The 15,317-nt window shown below is 36.4% G+C and overlaps 2 long non-coding RNA genes across 2 annotated transcripts in view; one reads left to right on the top strand and one right to left on the bottom strand.

The window, feature by feature from the left end:
- LOC117202684 (uncharacterized) overlaps nucleotides 1-13,811 on the top strand; it is a 100,435-nt gene extending 86,624 nt beyond the window's left edge. The window contains exons 4-5 of the long non-coding RNA XR_007479908.1: nucleotides 7,643-7,812; nucleotides 9,443-13,811. This is a non-coding gene — a long non-coding RNA (uncharacterized LOC117202684). The remainder of the gene's footprint in view (nucleotides 1-7,642; nucleotides 7,813-9,442) is intronic.
- The window catches only part of LOC125965686 (uncharacterized), a 66,621-nt gene continuing 62,533 nt past the window's right edge, over nucleotides 11,230-15,317 (bottom strand). Inside the window, exon 3 of the long non-coding RNA XR_007479918.1 lies at nucleotides 11,230-11,452. This is a non-coding gene — a long non-coding RNA (uncharacterized LOC125965686). The remainder of the gene's footprint in view (nucleotides 11,453-15,317) is intronic.

Here is a 15,317-nt window from a genome sequence, read left to right as displayed (position 1 = left end):
AATCATAATCTCTATAAAGGGGATGTTGCCTGACCCCTGCCAAACTTAATGAGATGAATTCAATTAAAGGAGAAAGAAACTAATCTATGCCTATGCTCATAGTCTATGTAAAAAACAAAAAAGATTGTTGTTTTTTCATACACTTATGTTGATATCAGTTCTGTGATCTTGCACCTCAATTACTCTTGCTGTCAAAGCAGATAATATTGCTTTAGCCCCTGGTACTCTGAATGCAGTGGGAAAACAGGCAGCCTCAGCATCACATGGGAGCTGATTTAAATATGCAGAATCTCAATCAGACTCCACCCAGACTTACTGAATCAGAGTCTGCATTCTAACAAGGTCCCCGGGCATTTATCTGCACAATGTAACCCATGAGAAATACTGCTCTAGGCTACTGACTTCCTGCCTTCAGAAACACTATGAGGATCATTAATTCCCAAGAAGAATTTTACTTTTGGCACAGAGTATATGATATTTGCAAATATTCTGTGATTTTTTTGTTTTATCTGAAGGTATCGGAATTTGTTGGCAACTTTCCCCATCATGGTGATAATAATAGTTAACAATTGTTAAACTATGTAACTGTCCAAGGAACTGTCCTAAGTATTTTAAGTGCATTTATTGTTTTCATTTTTCCACCTCCCCTGTGAGTTGCATTACCCCATCGCACAGAAGAGGAAACATAGACTTCACATACCTTGCTCAAGATGAAAGTTGTTAAGATCCAGAGTTGGTTTCGGAACCAGGCAGTCCAATTCCTTGGCCTGCAGCTGTTAAGTCTCTTAGGCTATCTCTCTGATACCACAAATATACTCAACTTTTTTTTTTTTTTTCGTTACGTGGGCCTCTCAACTATAGTGGCCTCTCCCATTGCAGAGCACGGGCTCTGGACACGCAGGCTCAGCGGCCATGGCTCACGGGCCCAGCCGCTCCGCGGCATGTGGAATCTTCCCAGACCGGGGCACGAACCCGCGTCCCCTGCATCGGCAGGCGGACTCTCAACTACTGTGCCACCAGGGAAGCCCTACTCTTAATTTTTGATCAGTTTATTTAATATGTTCAGTCTGTTCCCAACGTATATCAGTATATTTAAGAGGTAGCACAAGATAATTTTTTTACCTGTATGCTAATCACTCTTTTTTTAAGCATCCACATTCATTTGCTCATTTAGTTTTCACAGCAACTATGTGAATTTCATTGTTTTGTTTTACAAATGAAGAGTTTTTAAAATTCTTTCTAGAGATAGGAAAAAAAAAACCCAAAACCCTGAGTTCCAGAGGCATATGACTTGCCCAGCATCAGACAAGTTAGATATTAAAAAGTAAATTCATAAAGTCATGAATCGCTGTGGAGGTAAATTCAGAGTGATGCTTCTGTTCCAGGATTTTCTACTTGAGCAACTCCATGAAACGACGTTTCCTAATACTGAGGTGGGGGGGGGAACAACTTCTCAAAAGTAATTTTAAAACCCTTGCCTGTCCAACACCCTGTGTCTATCTCGTTAGCTGCAGAGCCTGCCCTTAGGCGAAAGCTACTTTGAATGCCAACATGTTGGAGATGGTATAGGATAGAGGTGGCAGGTGAGCAGAAAACATCATCAAATTCTCTAACAGTGCTGTCAACTAGAATTATAATGCAAGCCACACCAGTCACTGTACATTTTCAGATGGCCAGATGGAAAGAAGAAATAAGAAGTGGGTGAAGTTCATTGTAATCATATATTTTATTTAACCTGCCATGTAAAAAAAATGTTATTTTAATATTGTCAATATTTACTTTTATGAAAGAGATACTTTGCATTTTTTATGCTTTGTCGTTGGAATTGGCATATATTTTTAAGTCACATCACATCTCCTTCTGACTAGTCACCGTTACAATGCTCAGTGACCACCTGTGGCTCCTGGACACATTGGTGCACTGGACATCATGGTGCCAAAGACTCTGAGTGACAAAAAACCCAAGTGTGTATGTAAATAAGGAAGGGATAAATCAATAAGTATGTCTAACATCAAAGGAGTAATCTATAATGTCATCATTACTAACACACAGTACTATTCTATTTTCCTGCAAGGTTTGTGCAATTTTATTTTTCATATTTTTTCTTCTTTTAAAAAATCGGTGTAAAATTGTTTTTCTGATTTTTTAATTTCAGAATTTGAGCATAATTTTATTCCATCAAAACCTGTGTTAAGAAATGATCTTAATAATTAAATATTCCGTATGGATTTTTGACCAATGTTTAATAGAAAATCTCTGACCGTCAGCATCTGGTATAAATTTTCTATATATAAACAATGCCTTGATGAAGTCCTGCTACAAAAAATTTTGTGCTCATACCTGAGTAGATGTACACATTTGTAATGACCTCCATGATAGGATCAAATTGTTTTCCATAGAATAGTACCAATGGTACCCATCAGAAGTGTTCCTTTACCACTCTGCCCAACCCTACTGAAATTTAGGAAATATCTTTGCCACTTTAAGAAATGATATACTTTTTACTTCTAGTTTGTTTCTTTAATTACATGTTAGGAGAATGTGTGTGTGTGTTTAGAGGCCATTAGTATTTCTTCTCATGCATTTCCTGTTTTTCACCTTGGACCAGTTCTTTATATATTGAAGGGATCGATTATTTTTTTCTTCAGATATGAGCAAATATTTCCTAGTTTGGAGAAAGATATTGAGATGATTTATGGTATTTACAATTATGTAGTTATTATCTACCAATATTGCCAATTGGTCTACCCTTTCACTTTCATATCAAAGGATTTTTTCCTCCCCCAAATTAAGTATCAATCTCCATTTTCCCCTGCTGTTTTATTGTTTTTTCTGTTTTAATGTCTTAACCTGTATGGAATTTATTTTTTGAGAAAGTATGTAAGTGAAATGTAACTTTTAAAAAAATTATCAGCTGATTCCAAGTAGCTTAATATTTGTTAACTTAAGAAGCTTTTAGATGCACAGAATTAGGTATTTAGTCAACTTCAAAAATAATTATTTTGTTTTCTTAGGAAGGTTTGAGCTAGGTTTTACATAAAACCTAAATCAGTCCCAAATGATGTGAGAAGTGTGAGGTTTAGAATTAACACAGTATTTCCTGTACCTGGTCAGTGATCCAGCAAGTGGAGAGGCAGGGAGGCAGGGAGGGAGGGAGGAAGGGAGGAAGGGAGAGCCTAATGAAAAGCACATGCTGTCAATTTTTATTTCTTGTGCGGAAACGTTTCTTCTCTGGACTGGCGCCATGTCTTTTTTTCTTTTCTTTTTTACCCTGGCATGGCCTCCTTCATCCACAGCCAGCCCTGCTAAAATCATTATGTTTGCCTGGAATAAAGAGCCATGGCAGGTGTAAACATGCGATAAGTGCCTCCGTAGCCTCCAGGCCTGATGTATCTAGAACCAGAATTAGTTTCCAGAGTCCCTGATGGGACCCAGATATTCTTCCTCAGAACAGTCGCCTCCTCGTGTCCCCAGGACACAGCTTCTCCTGACATCGCTCTCTCTCTCTCACACACACACACACACACGCATACTTACACTTCAAGCCTTCAAAAATCATTGTTCAGAAATATCAGTAGCATTCTCCTTCTCCTGAGTTTTCCTCCTCTCGCTTCCCTGCTACACAGATTTTTCCCATAAGAAGAGCCACAGCCCACTTCTCAGTTCAACACTGTCTTGAACAAAGTAGATCCCGCAGAAATGTTTTAAATTTCTTGGCATTTGGATTTCTCTTTTTTCTTTTCAAAGTTTTTTTCTATTTTTATAGTCAGTTGGTATATTTATTTGGAAATCTGGAGGTGAACAGGTTTAATGCCTGCTAGAGAGAGACAGTATCATTGGCATACTAACTGGATTGGTAATGTGTAACTGTTTAGCATTTGCTTGTGCTACATGCATGCATGTAAGAAAAACAGTACAGGATGTGTCCCAAGCACAAATCTGTCATTATGCCTGCAGGTGTTCTTTCAAAAGCATTGAAAGGGCCAATACATTTGAGTAGCATTGCACTTGCTGTCAGCAGTCTCTTCAACCTAGGGAAGAATAGAGTCATGTATGGAATATCGTGCTAGCATACATGGAAAGCATAGACTTTCTCTGTCAGTGCCCATGCATTTTGCACATCTTTTCCATAAAGTGATATAAACCTTCATTTCAAAAGCCAGTTGATGGAGTCCTATCTGATTTTATTAAGACTATAATGATGAAAAAAGCCACTTCTTTCAGTGCCATCCCTGGGGTTATGCTGCACACCTCTCGTAATAATTGTATACTATGCTGCACACCTCTCGTAATAATTGTATACGTAATCACAAGCCAGTGGCCGTGTGGGATAACTGGTTCTTCCCCACTGCACTTATGGGGAGTCAATCTGAGAATTACTGAGATCGAAAGAAAGCCACAGTGACTGCAAGACTGAGGCCCATACTGATCTAGTCAGAACCGGATAGATCTGTCAGGTCGGAGCAGAATACATCATGCTCCTGGTGGGAGAGTTCTTTCCGCAGAAAAGGGAAATAATTATTCCCTCCAATGAAACACTTGAGACGAAAGTACACGTACTCAAAAAACAGTCTAATAGAACCCTGAACTTGGAAAAGAATTTTTTTTTCTTTTCCTTATTATTATTATTGGTAGTTTCTGCTTGGGAAAACATTACTCTGAGGTTCCCTATGTCTTTCTGAGTCTATCTGGGCATTTGTTTTTTTTTTCATCAGTGTATTCACATTTAAAACTATGGTTTAAAAGCCTTTAGTTGAAACAGAAAGAGGCAGATCCATTTGGTATATATGAAGTTGGCAGTAATTGCATTGGAAAACCCCAAAACACACAAACCAGAACCAGCTGTAACCAAACATGTATGGAAAGCAGTGCACAGAATTTTCCATGGCCTGTAGCAACGATGTTATACAAACAGTCCCTGAGGTGTCTCGGCAGCGCCATGCACAGTGGAAAGAAATTAGATAATGCTAAAGACTTACCAGATGGATATTCAAACAGTACTTTCGTGTAAAATTCTCTCCCTAAATTGAATATTGAATAGCTACACTGAACTTATAAAATTAACGTCTTTGTTTTCTAGCACTCTTCCCTGACATGAATGTGCAGAGCTGAGAATCTAAGGACAAAGTTTGTGCTGTATCAGTTAACAGGACACGTGAAAATAAGCAGTAAGGATAACCCCAAAATAATTGGGCAAAAACTAATTGAAAGTAGATTATGAGAAAATGCACAAAAGAAGAATAATTTCCAGTGCCCTTGATTCCAGATTTGAGGTAACAAAATGCCTTTTTAATAAGAAACAGACTTCTTGTTTCAATCATTGTCTTCTTGCAGAGTGTTGCAACTTTCTAGAACACAGTCATGATGCGGTTCTCCAAACACCTAAAATATATGTTCCTTGTTGCACTAAATCCCAAACTTTCTGTTTCATTACTAAGTCCCTTTGTAATCAAACTTCACCTTACCTGGAAAAACATATCCCCCCTGGAAAAACATACCCCCTGCTAACATAGAACTTACTTTTATCAGTCTACTCTGTAATTATACAATGCGCACTGTTATCAGTACATACTCCAAGGCATTGTTTCCTTAGAAATGCCCTCTTTTTTCCTTCAATATGTTCAAATCCAGGCTTGGAGGCCCAGACTATGCCCAATCTCTTCCATGGCTACTTCAAACCTCCTGTCTGCAGTCTCCCACTGTAGGAATAATACGGGTTTCATTAAGTAGTAGGTGACTATTTATTGGCAAGCAAGTTAGAAGGACTACCATTCATGGGCATTCATACTGGGAAAGAAAATAGGTATTAGATAGATTCAAACAAGTTGAATTGGGAGTGCTGAATCATAAATGCTACATTGAAGGACATGATTTCTTAGACAAGTATAGCAAATAAAAAGGATGACCATATATCCACATTTGCTCTGCGTGGTTACAGTTTACCTGTTGTCCCTCTATGTTATGAACTGTACCCCTTTAATCTCAAAGTTATTTCCATTTGGATGATAAATAATATAACTGCTTTGTTAATAATCCCTGTTGAGCGCTTATTACATGACTGGTAATATTCTGAATTCTCTATGCATTAACTTCTTTGAACTGTACAACAGCCTTATAAGATAATTAGTAAAATTATTTTTGCTTTCTAAATTAAACAGAAGCCCAAGGATTGTATTTCAAATGATCACACAACTATGGAGGTAAAAGCAGCTGTATAGGGCAGCAGCTGGAGAATTTAGGCTAGGTTTTGCTGAATTCTAACATAGAGTTTTTGAGAATAGAGGTAAAATTAATGTTAAATATTTATGAAGGGAGTTAGAGAGTGCCTAGAGAATTTTCCGCAGAGCTAAGCAGATCTAAATATTGAAATAAATGACACACAATGTTTTCTAAACAAAGGCACTATGATACTCTCACAGGAAGACCACAAATAGTTCGGAAGAGGGGGGTTGAAAGCTAGAGGAGGAGTAGATCCGGCATTAATAAAATGGCTTCTGAGCCTATCAACACCATCTTGCTCTGTTCCTCAATATACTAGAGAGTGTCTTACAGCTCTCCAGCATCCTGCAGGTACTTGAATGTATTCAGAATAAGGCAGAAATGGAACGTTAAAAATATAATTACTTTGGAATAATTTGTCTTATGAAATAATATCCATACCCTTAATATCCATACCCTTCTGGGCGACTGTCAACCTAAATGAATCTAGTAGGTATTTGTAAGATATTAGCAGTGGTGGTATTCCTCTAGGATGCACTAATTGGCTCCACTGAGTGTACTCATGAGATGTGTGCTCATAGGTGCTCAATAACTTCTTTATGGATGACTTTCGCCACTGAGTACATTTACATATGTCCATATCTATGAACGATCGTGCCAAACGTACCTTAGAAAACTGTACAAATTCAATTCAGTTTTAATTCAATTCAATTAATTCAATTCAGAGTAGCACATTGAGAATGAAATCATTTGTTCAAACAACAGTGGGGTCCCAAGACCATGACTGTTTTATCCAAGTTTGTGCTTATCCTTGGGGCCTGTAATTTTCCAGGTCACAATCCTTCCTCTATTTACATCAAACCCTGATAATGAGTACATTCAAAGTTTACTTATGTGTCACCTTTGCATCTCTCAGAAAGTTATGTTTTCTCTCTAGAATGGTCTGTAATTTGTTGGCTGCCAGCTTTGCTTCATGCCTTAGGAATAAGTTCGACGTCTCTTTTCTTGATGTTGCAAGTCTTATCATCTTGCCTCAGTACTCTATGTCTATCTCTTGTTCTGCAACCTAATAAATCTGTGTTCTACTTCTAGGTTTAAAACAGAAATAGAATTCACAATTTTGGGCAGTAATTTCTTGAAGAAGAAAAAATACGGATTTCCTAACAAGAAGGGCATAAATGCCATTGTCTATATAATAATATAAACATTAAACGCGTTTGCAAGAATTCAGTAACACCTATAACAATGTCATCTTAATTAACAATTACTTTCTCTTCTGTGATTCATAGTAGTAGTAAATGAGTGTTTATATATGTCAACTCAAGCGTTCAATTTAATGACATGACATTTACTGTTAAGTACCAGTATGCTTATTTTTTTAATACATAAGCTAACAATAATATGCTTGCTCCTTTATCTCTAGATCAGGAAAACACTTCCTACTTCTTCAGTTCTTCAGCGTGAAGATGTGCACACTTCTCTGTACTAAACATCATTGCCAAGCCAACGTCCAGTACCTCAACTCTCCTTCGGATGTCATTTCTCATTCAGGGAGTACATACAGAGGAAGTGGGCCCCCCTTCAGCCCCAGAGGTTTGTCCAAATCATTTGTGGGTAATCTGATATCCCTAGCCAACACAGTTTAGCTTGATTATATCAATATAACCATTAGGATTTTTGTTTTATGCTAAGGAAGGAGATACCTTTGAGATAATTTAAGATATCCTAACCGATATACTTGCATTATCCTTACTTTACTAATTACTTACAAATAGAATATTGCAATTTAGATATGAGATATTTATAGATAGATAGAGATCTGAGATATATAATCTATCTATCCATATGTATCTGAGATTAACAAGATTTTCCCTTAAAACCTCCTGCTAAAGGAAATCAAAGCCCATTGTCCTTGCAGAAAGTTTTATACCTCATGGCAGCTACTATGGCTATAAATCTTTTTTCAAAAACACAGTTAACTAATATAGGACTTTCTGTCTTGGGGAACTTTCTCGACCATGGCACAAGAAGATGGGGCCCACACAGAAATCAGGAGTCTAACTAAGGTACCTAAGCTAAGTCTACCTAAGTTAAGCGGGCAGAAATCTGAGGTCAGGACTGTGGAGGGCCATTGAATTTGTGGAGTATGGTAGCAAAGAAAATGGAGAAGTGGGGAGCAGGGCAGTCTCCGTGGAGGTACCCTTTGGGTCTTTGGCTGAGGACTAGATTAGTTTGCAAAGAGAAATCAGAGGCTTCAGGTCTGGAAATTGAGAGTCGCCAGGATTGGGAACATCTTTAATAGCAAATAACTTAATGTGAATTAATTGATACAAATGGAACACTTAGTAAGCATCTAAAAGGGGTTATGCATGGTTTCATAAGAGGGAGAAGTAGCCAAAATGGGAATTTTTCCCAGGGCTAATCATGAATAAGAGTATGATTAAACCTAGTGCCATTAGAATTTTATTGAAACAAGTAAACCCTTTTCCCCTCAATCCTTAAAATTACTGTATTATGCAATGACAGTGTCTTAAAATGAAAAAAGATCAATCCCACAAATTTTTAAAAAAATCAATTATCCAATGGGAAAGAGATGGATTACCATTGATTGCATCCTGCCTGAGTTAGAGATGATGGATGACTGCAGTCATGGCATTGATCTCTGGGAGCCGGCTTAACACGGGTCTTGCATGGCTTATTATGGGGCCACCCACTCAGAGAACGCATACACACACAACAAATTCCACATCCACATTTTACAGTCTATCAGGGTCTTCCAGCTATTCTTTTGTTCATATAACTTTGACGATGTCCCTAAATTCAAGCAATGCTACCCACCTTAAACATTTTGTTCAGATACAATGACTATAAAGAACAGACAAGTGCAGTAACAGAAGGAGAGGGGGGCCTTGTAAATGATCTTCTGACAGTCACTGTGGTTCGTTCCTAAGTGAAGATCCTGAGAGCTCATCTTGTAACTCATACAAATCCTTCACATTTTCAAATAACCAGGAAACGGGTGAAATATTAGAGCTTTATTCCAACCTGCAGCATTTCGTAATGATAATTATGTCCAGTTCAGTTTCAATTTATACACTCCATGAAATACTATGTATATAAATTTGGGGGGGGATCAATAGTGACTTGTTAGTTAAGTGGAATGCATTGTGACTTCAAGACTTTTTATTTAAATTTATTTAAATTGTACATTCTTTCTTGAAAGGCATCTCAACTTCAGCCTCATCTACTGTTCAAGGTGAAGTTCCATGCGCGGAGGGCAAGAATCACATGAACACAGGACTGGTAACAAGAGACATTTCAGATTCTACAATACATGTACTGTTCCTCCAATTGTTTACCAAATGCGGCAGTTAAGCTCCACTGCCCCCTCCTTGACTCACTGACTTACTGGCTGATGAACAAAACTGCCAACTGCACATTAACAGGGGTGCTTGTTGGAACTGTGTTAACCATTGTGTTGCCATTTAAACAGGAAAAATCCTCATCACTGTAATATGTGCGCTGCTCTTTACACAAAATAAACAGGAAAAAATGTTGATGAGTAAGAAAAGGAAATATATCTTTGTCTCTGTTGTACACTAACCTAAGTCAATTTGACTGCTTAGCCAATATCAATTTTTAAAAATTTTATCTGATGTTTTTGGTAGATGCTGGTAAACTCCAGAGTTAAAAGGAGGGGCAGTGCCTTATTAAAGAAAGGAGCTCTTATTATAAATTTTACCAAATGTAGTAACATTTATTAGTAAACAGGTACAGAAGAGTCATATAAACTGGTCTGTACTTTGGAGAAGACTTTGCCCTTGGTGCATGGGACTTCACCTTGAGGGAATGGCTATTCCTAACAGCTAAGAATAACTAATAACTGACTGGCATAGATTAGCGTTAATTAGCAATATGTTTAATACATATATTTAATATATTCTGATAGTTACATATTTAGTAACGTATATAACACTCGATTATTTTAACATAAATAACCAGATAGACATAATAGTTCCAAGTTGAAATTTTTCATGCGGGGGCATAGTTTGACAACATAGCCGGGAGTTACCATCTAATTGTGAGAAGCATACTATAAATGAAAATAAATAAAATAAACTTCCTTAAGACTTCATGTTTTCTCTGTGTGACATATCACTGTTTCCCAAGACTTAACAAAATTAACCCTGAACTACAACATGGGGAAATAGAATGAAGAACACAATTCTAGTGTCAGCCATTATTTGGAACTGGGGCCTGAACCTAGATGAATTAGATATTATCATCACTTTATTATTAACATGTGACTTTTTATATCTGAATTGGTCATGCTAGGCCCAATATTATATAGAAAAGTCCAGAAAATTGAGAAAAAACTTGCTGAGTTATCAAATAAGATGACATGCCAGATTTTTGGCAATTAGCGGGCAGGCTAATATCAATAGATCATTAATGTAACTCATTTTTATAGAAAAATAGTTTTGTAAAATGAAACATCCAAGCAAGAAGATCTGTGCTATGGGAAGGAGAATGGAGAGTAAACGAACCTTCATTGAATGCCTATGTTTCAGACACAGTACTAGTGTGACCACATATAATCTTTATTAGACTATCTCTGTGAGGTAGGGTATATTATTCTCATGTTTACGGATGACGATACACTGTGACTTATGCTAGACAGACCTACTTACATGTACCAAGCAATTATACTGTAAAATTAAATTCTAAAACTTTTGACAGGTGGGGTGTGAAACATCTGGATTTCTCCCTTAAAATAATAAGTTTTTAGTGACTTTCCATCATGTAAATGCAGTTGTACTCTAACTCTGAAATTGCCAGTTCTTTTCTGGGGGTGGGGGGGGCGGTTCTGCGGTACTTTTCTTTTCTGGGCACTATCTGGTCATTTTGTCCTGTTATTATTTTTGTATCCTTGAAGAATGTAAAGATGGTGTTTTCATGAAAATGAATATTGCCTTTTCTTTGACTCAGGATGGTTGACTATAATGCTGTCATTATACTTATGTTTAAAACTCTCATTCATCTAGGCACTGAGTACTTGCTGGAATCCATAAAAAAGTATAACACCTACCTTCAAGGAGCTTATCTTTGCCTGGAAATTAAGCCAACTTCTTCCTTAGTGAGGAACAACTCTAAATATTGTAGCATTGAAATTGATGGGTCTCATCTTAGAAGGCTTTCTTTTTTTTTTTTTGCACTTTACTCATAAGACCACCTGGAAACCAAGAGAGTTTATACATGTTATATTTTAATTGACACACACCACCAAAAGCTTGTTAATAGTTCAGAAGATTAGTGAGTGTTGATGTTTACCAACAAACAATATCCTTTGTAATGGGTTTATGGAGAGAAATAAAGAGTTGCGGCCTCACTGCTCTGACCTGCTCCTCCCTTTTACAATATTGATACTTGTTCTGTAGTCACTTATAACCCTCTGTTGTGGCTAATTGGAAGTTCTTGGTCTGACTACTAGCTTCTTGCTGTGATAAATATTTAATCACAGAGGGGGAAGTTCCTTTTTTGAGAACATACATTGGTCTGTAACTCTTGAAAACAGAACAAAGGGCACTGTTACCTGGAAGGCACCTTCCTTCACTCCCTGGTCCAGGGTTGAGAAAGGTCCACCTAATTACCTCTGCGGAGAAACAGCAGTCTCCTTCTCACTTACTGTCTGACATTTAGACATTTCTCCCCTCACCTCTTCCCACTGGTGTGAAAAGGAACTGAATACAAAACGAAAGTCCACTTAGCTAGCACGTTTCCTCTCCATCACAAAGTTACGCCGTGGATATGTGGTATGTCACTCTAACTGTGTCATTTTTCTCTCCAATTAAAAATAATGGATGCTTTTGGCCTGTCAGCCTGCACAATGTTCCTGTAGGGAGAAAATTAGTTGGTATCTCCACAGAGCCATTGTCCACTAATTTGAAGTTCAAGGTCTGACTGCGATCCATCTCCATGTCCCCCCACGTATCAGAATGTCACTAAGAATCCGCACTTCCCATGGGAAGACTCTGACAGGCATGATTACACCTGAACCCATCTTTCCTGGAACAATTTTCATGCAAACTGGGAGTGAGAAAAGATTATCACATCTTTCAATTACTCAACTATATTTCCTGGAAGAAAGTCTTCTGAATTTGTCAGTAGCTGCTTCATCACAGGGATGTTAATATATTTTATTGGCCAATTTTCTGTGACAAATGCATTTGAGAACACAGCCAAAAAAAGAAGCTCTTAATGTATTAGAAGAGAACAAAGGATATACAGCCACCATTGGTCAAAGGAAGCTGTGTGTGTGTGTTCTCTTTATATTTCGATTCTCCAATACCTAGAAGAATATACACGTTTTCAGTTTGCCCACCTTGGGACAGTTGGGCTGCCAATTGCTAGTAGAATAAATGCTGACAACCTGAATGTTGGGAACAAATTACTGAAGAGGTGCAAAAACATTTAATTAAATCTTGTAAGCCAGAAATAAATTTTAATAGTTAAAAACATTTCATTCCTCTTCAATTACACCTATTCAGCCTTCAGGGTTTTCTCTTTGAAAGAGTGCAGTTGCCAAGAGAGACAACTTTCCTTGAAGGGAATTGTGTTCTGGGTTATATTAGCTACTGTTTGAAAACTACCATTCTATCCCCATCTCTAAAGACTGCAAAATATACATAAAAGGAATATAAAAGGAAGAAAAAATTATAATCAAAAACATTAAAGGGATAGAACTTAAATTATTTCATGACATATTCATTAACCCCAAACTTAGAAGTATTCTACTAACTAGAATACAGCTAAGAGGGCATTCTGAAGAGGAAGAAGCTGTGTATGCTAGGCTACATTTTCTGAGATTTCTTATTTTCATATTATGCAATATTTTCTCATTATAGTTCTTCAGAAATTTGTTTAGGTATCTCCAGGATATAAGCTACAATAATTTCAAATATATAGCATGAGTAAAGACAAATTTGCAATTAGAAAAGTATTATTTTTTCCCTTTAATCATTAGTTTTTTTCTTTTACATATTCAGCAAATGTATTTAATATGTTTATAAATTCGCAGTTAAAATGATACTTCCAGCTTACTTTAGTTCATTTTAAGATTGTATCTTAAATATATCTTTTTATTCCTAAGAGTTGCTGAAAATTATTTTAAGGAGTACCTGCCTAGTATTTCACTTTATCTGACAGTAGGTTGATTTCCATTTTTTTTTTTCGTAAGTATAGATAATTTGGCAATTAGGACATTTGTACATATGCATTCCATATCTTCTTGAGCAACTTCTGGAACTTCAGATAAATATCCTCATATAAGAACTAACACATCTAAAATCTATCTCTTTCAAATTATTTCCCCATTTAGTTTATTATAGAGTATTGAGCAGAGTTTACTGTGAACAAGAATAGATACACATATATGTATAACTGAATCACTTTGCTGTACACCTGAAACTAACACAACACTGTTGTACAACTATACTCCAATATAAGACAAAAATTTAAAAAAAATAAATAAAATCTATCTCTAAGTTACCCGAACAATAGCTTTGGAAATTAGGGGCTTGCTACCTCAACTACCACCCCTAAAAACATACTGGAAAATTCTGTCAAATCATTAGAAGATGATAGCTTAGAGAACAATTGATTTTTGGATTCGTTCACTAATTTCATTAGTTTTAACTGACAAGAGGAATTTCCTGTGTGAGAAAAAAATCAAGTAGCACTTCCCAGCAAGCCATGGGATAGTTTTGTTCTATGAGTCCCATGAATGCACATCAATTAAGCTAAAAATATCTAAGGGGTAGGAGCTGGAGGAACATGGGACAATAAATCTGTGTAGTTCAAATTTTTAAATTTTACAGAAGAAACTAAGGCCCAGCTAAGATAAGGGTCTTGTGTAGAATTTGTTTCCTTCTTCCCTGTCTAGTAGTCTTTGGACTATAACGATACTTCTTCTTTAACAGAAGGCAAATAAACTACAGCATTTGGGGGTAGAAATAAACTCTGATTTTAATTGTGATTAAAACACCAGGCTTTGGAGGCCATGAATTAAGATAAATTTAACGTGGTGTTATAAGAAATTTGACAATGAGTGATATGTAAGAAATTTGACATTAACTGGAATGTCTTAATATCATTCAATTCATTAATGATCACAATTGAATTAATGTATAGTACCTTGTTTTGGTTCCAAGATTGACCTATGGAGTACAACCAAGGTAGAAAAATGAATGTGATTAATTGTTGATTTTTTTCCCTTATCTTTCAGGAAAGCACTTTAGCCTCTGTTAAGCCTGGCGAGGGCAAAACTATTGTTGGAGGATGGTGATTACCAAAAACAATTTCAAGTATGTAAAGGAAGATGATTCAGAAGATGTAGAGAGGTGACATATTACTATTAAGACCAGAATAGGAAGCAAATTTGAAAAGAATCAGGAGGGAGGAGGGACTTAGGTTAGACATAACAAAATACAGTGTAATGTATTTGAAACATAATTTCATGTTATTTTAATGTGCTATGAAAATGTCTTCCCAGAAGAATTGGAAAAGGCAAAAGGGAAAAAAAGACACTATCAGTCTAGAACATTAATGTAGATGTCTACATAAAGAGAAGGTAGTGAATTCTGAATTCCCTTCCGTTCCTAGAATTTAGACTATCATTGACTTAAAAATGCAAAATCTTGAGGCTAAACCATCTCTTATGACTTCACATATTTAAACTAAAAGCAGTAAATCATATGCAGAATCCAGTACAAAGTCGTTTAACTTGAAAATAGAAACAGAGTGATCTCTGTTTCAGAAATTGGTTAAAATAAAAATGGAAAGAAATTTATGTGTGAGAGAGTTAACAGGAAAATGACTTATGGCATATAAATGCAGATTTGTATGATACACACACACACACACATTCAGTAGATGGATTTGTAACAAAGAGTTTGGGATGGCTTTTAATCTTATTTTAGTTAGATGGGATATTGAAGTACATTATTTTGCAAAAAGAAAATCACATTAAAATAAGACCTTTGAAATGAGACTCAAATTTTTTTTAGATTGTACTAAAGTTAGATCATATTTTATATGAT

This window comes from Orcinus orca, chromosome 10, assembly GCF_937001465.1.
Source record: "Orcinus orca chromosome 10, mOrcOrc1.1, whole genome shotgun sequence".
Taxonomy (NCBI): Eukaryota; Metazoa; Chordata; class Mammalia; order Artiodactyla; family Delphinidae; genus Orcinus; species Orcinus orca.
Note: the sequence above shows the minus strand (reverse complement) of the source record. Positions and strands in the feature narration are given on the sequence as shown.